Below are 7653 nucleotides of genomic sequence, written 5' to 3'. Positions count from 1 at the left end.
TTAATGCTCATTAATATAATAATTTCTAGTTTATTCTTAGTTTTTCTAGTTATATGAGGATCATCCAACTAGTGTTTTTCCTCTTCACAAATACTATTTTGGTTTATAATTATATTTCATATTTTGAATTTTCAGAACAATGTTGAAAAATTTTTAAAAGGAAGCATTCTTGTTTTGTTCCTAATTCCTAGATACCTATCTAGCTTCTTCTTTCTTTGCTCCCTTGACTTGGGAGTTTTGATCTCTATCAACACTTTTTTCTTTCTTTCTTTTTTTTTTTGGTCAGATAAAAAATGTTCTGCTAAAACAGAGCATCTAGTATGTAGCATCTTCTCAAATTTAATGTGCATATATTGTGTGTATATAGAATCCTACATACCTAATTATATATATATGTAACATACTCTGAGTGTTCTGTTTTAGAAGTCTGGATAGCTGGTGATGCATTAGTAGAAATGAGACCATGGGAGGAGCTTGGGGGTTATCTAGTGATAGCCACCAAGGTACTGAAGCACTGTCCCAGTATCTTCTCAAAGGGTCTTCCTTTACAGGATGGGACAGCATTCACATGTTAGAGACATGAGATTTAACTTCTGGAAAACTCAATGTGAGTTAACACTTAGATGTATTGCCAAAAATAACTCTAAGGTTCTAGCTGCCTGAAGACAAACATAGGAAATGATGACTATTGGTATTCACCAAGAGCCTGTTAGATAGCAGGCATGATGCTAGGTGTTCTCACACAGATTACTCACATCATTTTCATGAGGACAGTTCAAAGTGTCAAGAGAGAAACTGAAGCTTAGTACCTAGAATGAAGCAGAGCAGCAGACATGCCACAGTTTTTATGAAGTGTAGTGTCTTGAGCTGAAATAGTATACCCCAGATATGGCCTGATGTGGCACATTTAACAGGGAGGGAGCCGGTCCCTGCATTGTATTATGAAGAGTTTAAGGAACTAAACTAAAATCTTTATTTTATTTAAAGATTTTTATTTATTTACTCAGAGAGAGAGAGACAGAGAGACAGAGAGAGAAGCAGGCTCCATGCAGGGAGCCTGATGTGGGACTCGATCCCAGGTCTCCAGGATCATGCCCTGGGCTGAAGGCAGAGCTAAACTGCTGAGCCACCAGGGCTACCCAAGAACTAAAAATTTTAAAGTTATATTTGAGGGGCTATCACATGGGAGAGCAAACACTATGGATATAGCCAAACTACTACTGTGATATTACCCACTTGCAGATTTCAATTACTATCTATCTGCCTGCCAATAATCATGAACATTCCTATCTCCAGCCTAGGCATTCCCTGGATGGCCTATAGGCAGCACACACTCAGTCCCAGGGATTAGGGGGTCCTCAAAGACCTCTCAGAAAGCACTGAATCTAATCATATGGAATAATCATAATCATTATTTTAACAAAATTTATTGAGTGCTCTTTATGTACTAGCCCCTGAACTAAACACGTTGTATTCATTGAATACAATATTAGTCGGATTCCTCCACTAATCTTTCCAAGTATTGTATGATTACTGTGTTGTAGATGATTAGAGACCCTCAGAAGTTAGTTCAGAAGTTGATGATCAGAAGACGGTTAGAGACCCCAAGAAGTTAGTTCAAGCTATCCACCTGAAACCAGTAAACTAATAAGCACAGCTGCAACTTTTTACTCAGCTCTTTCTCATTTGCCTTTAACATTGCCTGACTCGCCTTGGGGAGGCGGATTTGGGGGCATTGCCTTCCTGTCTCTGTGTTTGGCTGCCTCTCAAATAATTCCTTTTCTTTCTGCATGTTCCGGGTCCCAGTGATTGTTTCTGCTGTGCATCTGGCAGATGAACTTGGGTTCAGTTACATAACCTGTAAATGGTGGAGTCAGGTTCAAGCTTCCAGGTTTATCTGGCTCTGAAGGTGAGCTCTTTCTAGGACACAAGTGCCACAGAATGGGCAGATAGAGGTTGAAGGCACCACACACTGGGGAGGCCCAGACATGAGAGCCCTCTAGGTGACTGATGTTTTCACAGCTGCTGCCTCGTTCCAGAAGCCTATCAGAATTATGCTTTTCAGTTAAAGGGATGTTCAGGTTTTTTTTTTTTTTTTTTTTTTTTAATGTTTTGAAAGGCACACACAAACCCTTCCATGGAACTGTAGGAGGACAACATGTTTCAGCACAAATCCCTGCCACGTTCCCGTTGAAGGCTTTCGCCCACACAACTCCATAAAAGCCTGTTGTTTTCTGGATGTAGAGAAACCCCTTATTTTCAGAGAATGCAAAGTTGAGGATGGCTAACAGATATTGTTAAGGTTAGGAATTCCTTCTATTGCAGATCCTGCAGCCTGCATGCTAAAGACACCACTTTAAGATGGTTATGCATGACAAAACGCTCAAGAACTGGAGCTGCCATTTTGGCAACTCTTCTGGAGTCATCACCCAGGTGGGATACTGCTGACTACAGGATGCTCTTGTCCTCCTTTCTTGGATCTCTTGGGCATTGGGCACCTGTCTTACTCATTTTTGTACCCCTGGAATTAGTTATGGTTTATTTACCATTGGGACTTCTTTCCTAACAGAAACCTGGCCACCACCTCTTGGAAGGAAATGCGGAAACCATGCTGTTTTCCTCAGCAGTCAATTTTCCCTGTCATGAGCATCCTAATGGCAAACAAACTTTCTGCCAAGAAAGATAGCCTAGGTCACAAGTCAAAAGGAAAATAACAAATCAACCAAAACAAAAAGCAAGTAGAGGTAAAATTGTAAGACACTCAGGGGAAAAGGATCTCAGGAAGAAGTAAGGGTCAGGAAGAAGAATGGTTAGAAATACATTCTATAGTTGTGTATTGATTTGGATGAGTTTAATAATGCCAAGAACACAATTAAGAATAGAGGCAGAAGACAAGGTGTATACAATGAGACAATGAAAGAAAAAAGTCTAGACAACATTTTTATCTGTTAGGGAATCAGACTAAGAGCTAAAAAGAGAAATGAAAACAAATCATGTTGTAGACCTTTTTAAAATTTTCTTTGGACAGTTTTTCTTTGAAGGAATAGTCAATAGCTTCATAATTGTGTGATTTCTCTTGTGCTAGGAAGACCCATCATGCAAAAAAGACTCCCTCAGTGGCTTATTATTAATAGATGAAGGTCTATGCATCAAGGTCTGTATTTTGTCCTGTTCTTTTTTTTAAGATGGATTTATTTGAGAGAGAGAGCATGTTGGAGAGAGGCAGAGTCTTAAGCAGACCCTATGTTAAGTGCAGAGCCCAATGTAAGGCTAGATCTCACCAGCATGAGATCACGACCTGAGCCAAAACCAAGAAGTCAGATGCTTAACTGACCATGCCACCAGGTGCCCCAATCAAGGTCTATATTTTGTAATTGAATCATTGGTACTTGACAATTCAACTATTATTAGCCACAAGCATCTTTTCATGATTAGGTTATCAGATTCCAATGGTCATGGGAGAAAATATGTGGGGGAAAAAAAAAGAGGCAAGAATGTTGGATGAATGGAGGTTTCACAAACTTGCTACAGAAATGCTAACATGTACTTACCCATCTGAGTGAAACATTAGGTGCCTGCCATATATGTGTCCTAGATATTGCCCCAGTATGACTCCAATTGTTGTGCAAACCTGCTCTGCTGGTCCAATACTAGATCAGAGAAGGTAGGAGAGAGAAGATGTAACTGGAATGGAGGCTGATGGAAGAAGGCTCTTGCTTCTGCTTCCATTTAGTTTCTTTCCACCCAAGATTTAGTGAGCAATTCTGCCCCAAGATTGGGGAAATATCCAGGCCCCAACTGAGAGATTCTGTGGGCTCTTGAAGTCTGTTTCAACAACTTTGCTTGTTTGCTTTTCTAGGATCAAGCAATTGACTTGCATCCTAATACCTCATAGGTCCTCTCTGCCCAGAACCTCCCTTCCAATTAGATGGATATCAGATGTGTTTCTGCCACCTTTCTGGGAATCCAGTTGTGCTCTGTGGCCAGGTCACTATTGCTATTTTGGACTATCTCTGATGCGATCTGCCTGCCCGCCTGGTGCTTAACCTAGTATATTTCTACATTTCTTCACCCTTTCTGCCCTCAGATCATCATGCCCTGCCTCCCTGATCTGCATGGCTTCCAGTGCACCTCCAAGCCCTTTCCAGGTACAGCAAACCCTGTCAGTTCAAGTTCACTTGGGTTATGAGTTAGAAATAAGTGTCCTTGAAATTCTGGTGAGCTCTTTGATAATGTAGGAAAACACTCTCTTGTTGAAAACAAGCAAACTTATCTGTTTTTTTTTTTTCCAGACTTTGTAATGAATTTCTTAAAGGATATTTTCCTATGACATTCTGAATGTTTTGAATGTTTTGAATATAAAAATATTGACAACCTAGGTCTTAGAATTTACGTTGGAATCTTGGAGATGAGTTAGCCCACAAAGCCTCTTTTTATAGTTGTGGTTTTTGGATAAATTTCTAATGCTTGAAAGTCATATATGGAATCACTCAATTTTTCCTTTCATTCTTTTGAACTTGATGTGGTCCTTTCTCCAACTCACAAATCAAGTCCCTCTTCTTTACCTTGTTTGACCCTAGCTTTGAAAACACATAAATGATTAAACAAAAATCAAGCAAGAAAAAAATATCAGAGAATAGTATAATCTGTCAACTGATTCCATGAAGCTTTGGTGCTGCCATAAATAACTACCAAGACCTTAAATTCCAATCTAGAGGGCTGCCAGTAGTAACCTTTGCCAGAGCCATAATGCCTCTTGACTTTCTTGTTTTACTCTTGTATCCACAGAGAAAGGAATCAACACAAGAAATGATAAGAATTTATCCATAAGTATTTTAGTAGTCTTTCCCATTTATGGTTGTGTTGGACACCTAATAGTTTTACTTGTTTTTTTTTAATGTGAGTTGAATTAAACAATGGAGGTGACCCATATGAACATGAATGAACACTTGTGAGCGGTTATATGTACTATACTTGGCACCTTAACTTCATCCTCAACTCGACTTTTTCACTTATTGTTTCACTGCCTGAAATTCAAACAATCAGGAATTTGTTTGGACAAGGAGCTCTCTATTTAAAAGAAAAAAAATGTAAATCCTTATAGTAAGGTTAAGAATGTTATGGGAACTAGTTCCATTTATGAGAACTAGTTCTATCAGATTTAAGAGAACTAGCTCTCACTTATGAGGCATTTATGAGAACTAGTTCCATCAGATTGTTTTCTGGTGCCCTGAAGGAATGAGAATTTTGCTTGGAGGAAAAGGAAGGACCCACTTTGGAGAAAGCACTTAGGTTTGTGGAAAGAGTAGGTTTGTTTAGGGCACTTGAAGAGTCCCTGAAGTGGGGTAAGAAGGTGCCAGAAACAAACTTGTTTTCCTTTGAATGTTTGTTCAAGGCAGGTCCCAAACAGAGTCGTAGAGTGTTATAACAAAAAGCTGAGAGATGATGGAGTACAACTTCCTTGTTTTATGCAACCTACTAAGTCCCTACTAACCTATTTGCCTGGCTTTACAGAATCAGGGACAGAACTTGGACCTGAATCTGCATTTCTTAACGCTCATGCCAGTGCTCCTTCTCCAATATTCTGCTGCATAGCACAGGTAAGGGGTCACTCCTTTCCCTTTGGATTTTCCTCTAAGACCCAGAACCCAACAAGTGTTCAGGCCCTGCTGCCTTGGAGCTTATATAGGCCACTAGAGGCCTCCTGGGGACTTTACCACTTCTTAAGCCTTGTTTCCCCTGGAGAATGACCTCCTGGTCGTAAATCATGAATTCACTTAACCCACTTTTATCCACAGCACACTACTGGGTCAAGGGATCTCCATGTTGTACAAAGATAGAAGGATTCATCCCCAGATGAGGAGGGAACATCTGACTTCTGAATGACTATAAGTCATAGGGCTCATGTGAGAGGCCAGTGAGCCTCCCTGGCCTTGTTTCTTTCACCCTGAACAATAATTCACAGGAGGGTCAGAGGAGGAAATGGTCACTGGGTTTTGCCCTCTTCCACACAGTTCATGACAAACCTAGTGGGGACCTAACAAAAATAGCTCTGACATAGAGTGAGTGAGTCTCAGCCCTGCACTGGGCGTGGAGCAGGTAGGTATCCAAGGTTGAGAAGCAGCCCCAGCCAGCAGTTCCTGAAATAACAACCAATATAAGAGGAAAGATAAGTGCCAGTGTGAGGGCATAAAAATGAAAAAGTTAGGTCTGAGACATAACTTGGAGATCAGTCATAGCAGCAGTCCTCTGCATGCACATAGATTGCTACGGTTTTTAGAAAACATTTTCACATTCATGACTTGATGTATTACTAATAGGGATGAATCATTATGCTGATTTTTCAGAAGAGAACATTGAAGTTTTCTTAACCAAACTGGATTTTATCCCCTGTCTTTTGATTCCTAAATCCACTATTCCTGCTATCCACACAACACCCTCTGACCAAATAGTGTAAGGAGGGCTGGCTGTTTAAACAAGAAGGGGGGTGGCGGGCGGCAAAGAGTTCAAAAAATTTTGAACTCAGGAGGAACGCTTTGGATTTGACTTACTGGTGACAGAAAGATGTGGTTTATTGATCAATGTGGTGAAAAGCTAGGGGATTATGATGCGCCTGGGACTGAGTTCCATCTCTGTTACTAACCAGCTGTGGGTTTGTCGGTGGGGTCACTGCTCTGTACCTCAGCTTTGTCTTTGTAAAATGGGGGTAATAGTACCACCTCACAGGGTTGCAAAGATTCATTGAGATTCTGCATGTGGTGTACTTAGCATTGTACCTAGCATGTCACAAGTGCTCGATAAATGTTGGAATTTTGGCTATTGTCTTAGTCTGCTCAGAATGCTATAGGAAAAAAACATAGACTAAGTGGCTTTAACAGCAGAAATTTATTTAATTTTATTTATTTATTCATAAGAGACAGAGACAGAGGCAGAGAGGCAGAGGCAGAGACACAAGCAGAGGGAGAAGCAGGCTCCATGCAGGGAGCCCGACGTGGGACTCGATCCCGGGTCTCCAGGATCATGCCCTGGGCTGAAGGCAGCGCTAAACCGCTGAGCCACCCAGGCTGCCCACAGCAGAAATTTATTTTCTCATGGTCACAGATCAAGATCTGGTAGGCTCAGTTTCTGGTGAGAGCTCTCCTGGCATTTGGACAGCTGCCTACTGTCACTGTACCTGCAAATGGCCTTTTCTCCATGTGTGTGTGTGTGCATGCACACACACACACACACACACACACTGGTATCTCTGGTGTCCCTTCTTATAAGGACAGTAATCCTATGGATTACTTGTCACTATGACCTCCTTTATTTCCTCATTTAATACAAATACAGCTACACCAAGGGGCTGGGGCTTCAACATGTCAATTTATGGGAAGACACAAATATTCAGTCCATCATATCTATTATTACCAGTATTATTTTTCTTACCAGTACTATTAAAATGTGTGAGGGATATTTGCACCAAAAAAATCAAGGTGTGTAGGATTAGAGTCAGAGCAAAGGCTACAGCAGAGAAGCCGTTGGAAGGAAGAGGAGGAAGGAGTTCCAGATATATAAGGGACTCATTAATTCCACTGATAGTGGGTGCCAGGCATTGCTCCATGTCCTGTGGGAGCAATGGAGTACAAGCATGGAGTCAAGCAAATGAGAGCT

General features: G+C 40.9%; 1 protein-coding gene across 1 annotated transcript in view; it reads left to right on the top strand.

Annotated features, from left to right (window-relative positions):
- The first annotated feature begins 4095 nt into the window (after positions 1–4095).
- CAPN14 (calpain 14) overlaps positions 4096–7653 on the top strand; it is a 38129-nt gene continuing 34571 nt past the window's right edge. Inside the window, 2 exon segments of the mRNA XM_035700592.2 lie at positions 4096–4148; positions 5515–5600. The gene's annotated coding sequence lies outside the window, so the exon portion shown is untranslated.

Source organism: Canis lupus, chromosome 17, assembly GCF_003254725.2.
Source record: "Canis lupus dingo isolate Sandy chromosome 17, ASM325472v2, whole genome shotgun sequence".
Lineage (NCBI taxonomy): Eukaryota > Metazoa > Chordata > Mammalia > Carnivora > Canidae > Canis > Canis lupus.
This window is presented reverse-complemented; position numbering and strand designations above follow the sequence as displayed.